Below are 6,734 nucleotides of genomic sequence, written 5' to 3'. Positions count from 1 at the left end.
CATGTTGGGTCTTCCTCTTTTCCTGCTGCCTTAAATGTTTCCTAGCATTATTGCCTTTTCCATTGAGTCATGTCTTCTCATAATGTGGCCAAAGTACAATAGACTCAGTTTAGTAATTTTAGCTTCTAGAGAGAGTTCATGCTTTATTTGATCTGGAACCACTGATTTGTGTTTTTTTGAAGGTCCAGGGTATCTGTAAAATGCTCCAACACATTTCAAAGGAATCAATTTTCTTCCTGTCGACTTCCGGTTTTGGCGATCTAATGGCAGCTCCCAAGGACACAATTCGTGAACCAGAGGATGAGAGGGGGGAGCGATTGTACACGTCCCCCTGGAGCCTTTGTGAAGGGCTCCTAGCCATGGGACGTTGAGGATCGCCTCTCTCCTGGCACGCTGCTGGTGGATTGAGGCGTTCTGATGCCCTGACGGTCTAGCTGCTGTGGACTCAGAGACGCACACAGGGACAAGCGAGAGGAGGTTGAGCGTTTTAAACGTTTGAAGGCGAGATCTACATGATCTACATTGAAAGTGAGTTTGGTTAAAACAAGAACCAGAGAAATGGCTGAAAGTCCCCCCTAAAGTAAGCGGGGGGGGCAGGAACCCCCCCGGAAATAAAAATGGACTTAAAAGAGAAAGATAAGCAAACAAACCTAAGCCTCCTTCAGGAAGTGCTAGCCCAGCGAGTGCGGTCACGCAACCGGAAACAACCATAGGGTTCTCTATGATGCTAACAGAAGCATTGCGACCCCTGCTGGAGCAAATGAAAACACTCAATCAAAATTTCACTGCACAGCAACAGCAACTAGATGAGACTTCAAAAAACAACAGAGCAAACAGCCGAGAATTTTAAAGAAGTGGATGCCAAGACTAAAAAAGTTAAAAAGCAAATGCAGGAGATGGAAAAGAAGAGAAACTCTGATGAAGCCCAGCTGTTACAGCTACAAATGGAAAAGGCAAGCTATATACTGAGATTTCAAGGAGTTCCTGAGATTAAAGGGGAGAATCTTAAACAGATTTTGAGTGATGCTTTGGGGGCGGTTGCAGATTTTAAAACGGATTTTCTTCAAGGCGAAATAGATGTGATCTATAGGTCATATTCAGACTACATAAAGAAAAATAATCTGCCCGGCGAGGTGGTGGTAAGATTCTCCAGAAGACAAGTGAGGGATCAGATCTTAAAACCAATAAATGGAACTACCCTTAAAACTGATGGCAAGGAGATAAGAATTTTGAAACACATTCCTTTTGAAATAAGGAAAAAATACAGAACTTGGCTTTATTTCTACAAAAGAATAACATATCCTACAAATGGATTGTACCCGAAGGCATACTCTTCAAGTTCAAAGATAAGAGGGGAAAAACTGACTCTGTTATGAAGCAAGAGAGTTTCTGCAGCAACATCTGGATCCAACAGGAGAAGAGGATGACAAGAGCAACAAGGGGAGTGATGATGAAGCACTTACTGGAGAAGATTCGGATTTGGAACGTGTGGCAGCCGCCCCCAAGCAAGGATATCGATTGAGGGAAAGGGGGTGTGTGCGCGACTGGCGAGGATGGTGGCTGCTTGAATTTGGTGCTCCCATCCCCATACTCCCTTCGCTTAACTGTGGTCAAAAGTAAGCCACTAATCTTTTCACCTAAGGATGCCACAGCCTGGGGGAACGAAAGGAAAACATGTCCCTCCAGGCTCTAACCCTCTGTCGGCGTATTTTAAAGTGTCAGAAAAAAAGAAGAAGCCTGCTCCAGTAATGGATCAGAAGAACGTAAAATGGCTGACGCTCAGAGCAATGGCCCGCAGCTGCCACCATTTCTAATAACTGAAAACTTTAACATTTCTATCGCAAACCTAGAAAAGAGGCTGCTAGACACCTTCTCCTCCTTATTTGAGCCAGTGAAAGCACAGTTAGACGAAATTAAAATCTCTGTGAATCACTCTGCGAAGGTGGCGGCGAGTGCAATGGCTATGACTGAACTGCTTCAAGAGGATGTTCGTGAGCTCGAGTCAGCTGACTCCCAAATTAAAGAAAAATTGATGATTTTGGAAACCGACCTTAAAAAATGCAACTTGAAATTTCGCGGTTTTGAAAAAGACGCAGAGAACACAGCCGATCTGAGGTGCTTTCTGTCGTCCTGGTTAGCTGCTGAACTGGAGCTGGAAGAGGGTGTTGCTCCTGTAATTACCAATGTGTACCGAAAGGGCTCCCCCTACAACCCAGGCAGGAAGCAAGCAAGGGACATTGTGATCTCGTTTGGAGATCTGAGAGCCAAGAAAAAGATCCTTGAAGTAGCTAGAGCAAAAGGTGCTCTGCGATATCAGGGAAAAGAAATACAAGTCTTCCCTGACATCCCAGCTGAGGACATCCAGAAATGGAAGGGAGCTCAAACCCTTCACTGCTAAGCTGTTGGCAGCAAATATAAAATACAAATGGGTCACCCCGGCAAGGTTCTGTTTCACACATCACGGCACAAGATACGAGATCTGGGATGAAGACTCGGCAGTTGTGGTACTGAAAATGCTTTGCTTTGCCCTGGTGCAAGGATTTGAACGACGCTTCCATAAAAGAAAGCTTCCCTTCTCACCTTCACCACATCAAAATCCGAGGCAGCACAATAGCTCTGAGGCACCCATGGAAGACTCGTGACTGTTCTAGAGAAGAGAGGCAGCATGCTTTTGGGAACCTTTATCTTTCGACCTGATGATCGCAGTTTGTTTTTTAACTAATGCTGTTTTTATGTGTTATGTTTTTTGGCTAAGCTTCAAGGGGGGAGGGTTTGGGATGGGAAAAGACAGTTGATTCTTGGTCCCCAGTGGTGTAGGGAGTCTCACTGCAGCAGCAGTGAGCTGTGATCCTTTTCCTCTCTAGTTAGAAGGGAAAGGTTGGCGTGTTGCTGACAAAGGTATCCAGTAACTCCTATCTTGGTTTTTTTGGGGGGGAAGGGAGGGGGGAGGGGGCACTCTCTAGCGCTTTGGAAGAGTGTCAGTTCTGCTTGACAGTTCTTTATATAGTTAGTGGTTAGGTGTACGTTAAGGATAGGATTAGTTTTTGTTTTTGTTTCTTTGAGTTGGATTAAAAGTGCTTAGTGGTTAGTTATTTGCAGAACTTTAACTTTAGGTAGGGTTGTTAAGTTAGTGGGTAAGTGTGAACATAATTAGGGAACAGGGGTAATTGTTCTGAGCTTGGTCTCAGCCCACTGCTCTTGAGGAAGGATTTCTGCGGTGGAAATACTTTTAAAGAGTAAAAACTATAAAATACTGGATGTATATAGAATAAGATCGATTAATGTTCAAGGTGTTAACAACTGTATCAAGTGCAAAAGGGTGACTTCCTTTATTTTGAAATCTCATCCGAAAATTCTATTCTGCCAAGAAACACATTTATGTGCTACGGAGAATCTGGTGTTTAAAACAAAGTGGTTTGACCAGCAATTTTATGCTGCTGGCTCTAGCAAAGCAAGGGCAGTGGCAATTCTGTTAGCAAATTCGGTGCATTTTAAATGTGAATGAGTAGCAGCAGACCCCTTGTTTGTACAGGGTTTGGTAGACTCTGAGCCATTGACTTTGGCTTCAATCTATGCCCCGAATAAACAGCAAATACAATTCATTGAGGAAACTCTAAACAAACTCTGCAGTTTCCAGAAAGGTGTGGTAATTATAGGCGGGGACTTTAACATGATAGTAGACAATTACCTGGACAGAACCAGGAAAAACACCAAATCAAAACGTCAAGAAATTATACACAGCACTGAAAGACCGGCTGCGGGATGTGTGGAGAGAAACTCACCTGGGGGAAAGGGATTACTCTTACTTTTCACCAAGACATCAGGTATACACGCGTATAGACTACATCCTAGTGTCAGACACCTTAATGAATAGAGTCAAGGACGCAGTCATAGGCTCTTTCATGTGGTCTGACCACGCGTACATAGAATGTAAATTGTGCAAAAAAGAAAGGACACTTAGAAGCAATGTGTGGAGACTGAATAATTCCATTTTATTAAGAGACACTTGTAAGGAAGAAAACAACAATAGTCAATTACTTCAAAGAAAATGATAATAGAGAGGTAGATGTGTTCACGCTGTGGGAAGCCTTCAAAGTGGTAACCAGAGGGAGGTCGATAGCGCTAGCGTCTAGAGTAAAGAAAGAGAGAGAGGCACAAATACATTACTTCAGAAAATTCAAACGCTGGAAACACTACACAAAAGGACGGGAAACAAAAGTACCTACAAAGAGTTATTAGCCGAGCGCAGAATTCTAGAAACCATAGAAACAACTAAGATCCAAAAGAATATACTGTTCTTGAAAGAACAGTTTTGGCAGAAAAGTCCCCAAAACCTAAAGATTTTAAAATGGAGAGTTAACAGGAAAATTTCTGAACACAGAATTTTCTCTATCCGAGACTCAAAACATCAAAGGTACACTGACCAAAACCAAACTGTCAACTGCTTTGCAGATTTTTACCAGAAATTATATACATCGAATGAGCCTCCAGGAAAAGATATTCAGAATTTACTGGTGGGAAAAAACCTGTGCAAAGAACTTTCACCTGAACATAAACAATTTTTAGACTCTACCATCACCTCGAAAGAAATCATGGATGCCATTAAACACCTCAAGTCCAACACGGCACGTGTGTGTGTGATGGGTTTACCCCTGCATTTTTTAAAATCTTCAGCCTCGACATAGCGGAGTCTCTGGCTAGAGTCTGCAGTGCTATACTGCTCAAAGGGGACAAGCCACTGTCATGGGGTCAATCTCATATTGTCACTATCACAAAGGAAGATAAGGATAAAGAATCGCCTGGCTCATACAGACTAAACTGTGATGCTAAAATATTTCCGACAGTATTGGCTAAAAGTTTACAGAAAATTATAGCAGTATATATCAATCCTAACCAGACAGGCTTTATTCCAAATAGAAACATGACAGACAACATTCACAGAACGTTAAACATAATATCTCATTGTAAACGAACAGAACTGGAATCCATCATCCTCATGGTTGACTTAGAGAAAGCCTTTGACAGTGTGGAAGTTACTTACCTACATCAAGTCTTAAAGACAATGAACTTTGGGGGTTATTTTCTAAATGCGATAAAAGCAGTATATTCTAAATCCTTTGCTAGGATCCGTATCAATAGCATTCTAAGCAGACCAATAATGTTGAATAGAGGCACCAGACAAGGGTGCCCATTGTCACCTATTCTATTTGCATTAGCAATAGAGCCATTAGCAAATGCAATCAGGCTGGTTGCTGGTTGCCAGTATTAAAATTGGACAACAAATGCATACCATTAGCCTTTATGCTGACGACCTCATAATATATTTCTCTAACCCAAATTCCTCGTTTTTGAAGCTACAAGAAGTATTTCAGAACTTTCAGCACTTAACAGGTCTGAAGGTAAATCTATCCGGAACCAAAATTGCCTCTATCTTAATATCGGACTCAGAGGAAAAGAAACTGTGAAAACTTCCTTTTGACTGGGTGACTACCCACTGGAGGTGTTTAGGAATCCAAATTCCGAGGGATCTCGAGGACTTAGTTAAAGTGAACCATCAACCTCTGTTTAAGGACTTAAGCGCACGTTTAAAAGAATGGCACAAGTTGGGATTTTTGTGGGTGGATAAGCTTACTGAAAAGCTTTGTTCTCCCTAAATTCTTTTTCCTGTTCAGAGCAATTCCATCATCTATCCCACACATGGAAATCAGGAAATGACTTCTTCTGGGGCTATAAAAAGCCACGAGTCAAATTTAATACCCTCATGCGGAAAACGAGGAGGGGAGGCTTAGACTTCTTAGACCTATATAAATATTATGTTGCAGCTAACCTTACGAACGTAGTATGGGTCTTAACTAATGAGACCAAAACTAGCTGGGAACAAATACAAGAAATAATAACTCAGCCTATCTCCCTCTCAGAACGATACTGGAGAAACAACAATAAAAATCAAGCTGCGAATCTGCATAACTGGTTTCTCAAGTTGGCCTTGGAAATTTGGGAGTCACATAAGAAAACGCTCTTACCACCAATCTCACAGCTCTCCACTTTTCTCAGTCAGGACTAGTTCCCAACAAGTCAAGAGGAAAATGCATTTCAGACATGGAAAGAGGCAGGAATAGTGCACTTAATAGATTTAATGAATAATGGGGCCCCTCTGAGTAAACAAGAAATGGAAAATAAACGAAATGGGAAAATCTTTTGGTTTCAATACTTGCAACTTTAAAATGTCCTAACCAAGTTATACAGAAAGTCAATATTCTCTAAACCACTTAACAAATTTGAACTAATCCTTAAAAACTCGGACGGAAAAATAAAAGGTATGATAGGTAAACTGTACAAATTGCTATTGAGAGGGAATAGGATTACTAGTCTCAAATCCCAGTGTCAATGGGAATTAGACTGTCAAAAAATGATTACTGAAGAAGACTGGAACCTAATTTGGTCGTCTCCCAGTAACACGTTGAACATATTTAGTAATAGATTCACTTCATTCAAAATACTGAACAGGTGGTATATGACCCCGGTAGTCTTACACAAAATAAACCCCAAAATCTCTAATAAATGCTGGGAAAAGTGTGGAGCTGTTGCAGACTTTGCTCATTGCTAGTGGAATTGCCCACAAATATTTTTGGGCCCAGATCATACAACAGGTGTTAATGATAATGGATATAGACTTACCCTGTAGCTTGGATTCCATTTTTCTGGAGACTTGGCGTGCATCTGTACACAAAAAA

This window comes from Gekko japonicus, unplaced genomic scaffold (genome assembly GCF_001447785.1).
Source record: "Gekko japonicus isolate JY-2015 unplaced genomic scaffold, Gekko_japonicus_V1.1 scaffold719, whole genome shotgun sequence".
NCBI classification, from domain to species: Eukaryota; Metazoa; Chordata; class Lepidosauria; order Squamata; family Gekkonidae; genus Gekko; species Gekko japonicus.
This window is presented reverse-complemented; position numbering follows the sequence as displayed.